This window comes from Penaeus monodon, chromosome 2 (genome assembly GCF_015228065.2).
Source record: "Penaeus monodon isolate SGIC_2016 chromosome 2, NSTDA_Pmon_1, whole genome shotgun sequence".
In the NCBI taxonomy this organism is placed as follows: Eukaryota; Metazoa; Arthropoda; class Malacostraca; order Decapoda; family Penaeidae; genus Penaeus; species Penaeus monodon.
The window spans coordinates 16,097,861-16,098,860 of NC_051387.1; positions in this window are offsets into that span (position 1 = coordinate 16,097,861).

Sequence of the window (1,000 nt, forward strand, 5' to 3'; positions counted from 1 at the left end):
CCCATCATTCACGAACCCCAACATGATCTGAGATGATCCTTCCATCTGCTGATCAGACTGCAGTCATCTGTGAGGAGGGCTTAGAGTTCAGCTTTCCGGGCTTGTAGGCAGGGCGAAGGTCATTTGCCAAGAAATGGCCTTTAACCTCCTCAGCAAGATTCATGATGAACTGTTCCTTGTCCCTTTTCAGCAGTGTCCGAGCCCTACGCACCATGGAGCGATGCAAGACTTGATTATCATTCAGCTGAGCCTTGCAGCACGCTTCAGTGACCCCCCTAAAAATCTCCGAATTGAATTTGCCTTGCCCTCGGCATATGCCAATGACTCCTACAACTTCAAGTGTTTACATGCTTAAGAGCTCCACAGAGCACTGGTCCATCAGGTTGTCGAGTTCTGTGATTGGTCATAGACTGCCATGTGAACCCACAGCACACTCTCCTCCTTTTCTGTCCAGGTGAAACACCTTATGGCCACTTAGGGACGGGATTTTGAATGGACCCTTTGGTACCACAACCACTTTCCCCACACTTCATGTGGGTTGCGCTTGCCGGGCCAGGTTGGAAAGACTAACTCTCATTCAATCCTCGCCCCGACATTTGCCCTCCCAGCGGGACCACAGCCACCTTGATTGCTGGGTGGGAGGAATACACCCCTCCCCCCGCATATCCATTTATTTCAACGTTGCCAGTGGGTTTTCTGGGGAGGAAGACTGCAGGCCCACCTCCCCAACCGCCCATTCCCCAGGGTGGCTGGGGGCCATAGCTCCATAACTCTGGGCTCCTGCGCTCTGAGAACCCCACTTTAACCTTGGACCGCAAGTGCCCATTACCCATGGGTGGCCACGAGGAGGCACTGCAAAGTCTTGATGGAGAGCCCGTGACCTGCAGGAAGACTTATGCAAAAGTCCTCCCTTTTTCGCACCCGGCTAGCCAGTGGTGGAAGCTGCAACGAGAGCATGCCAAAAAAAATTAACACTATCTAGCTTACTACACCATCGCTT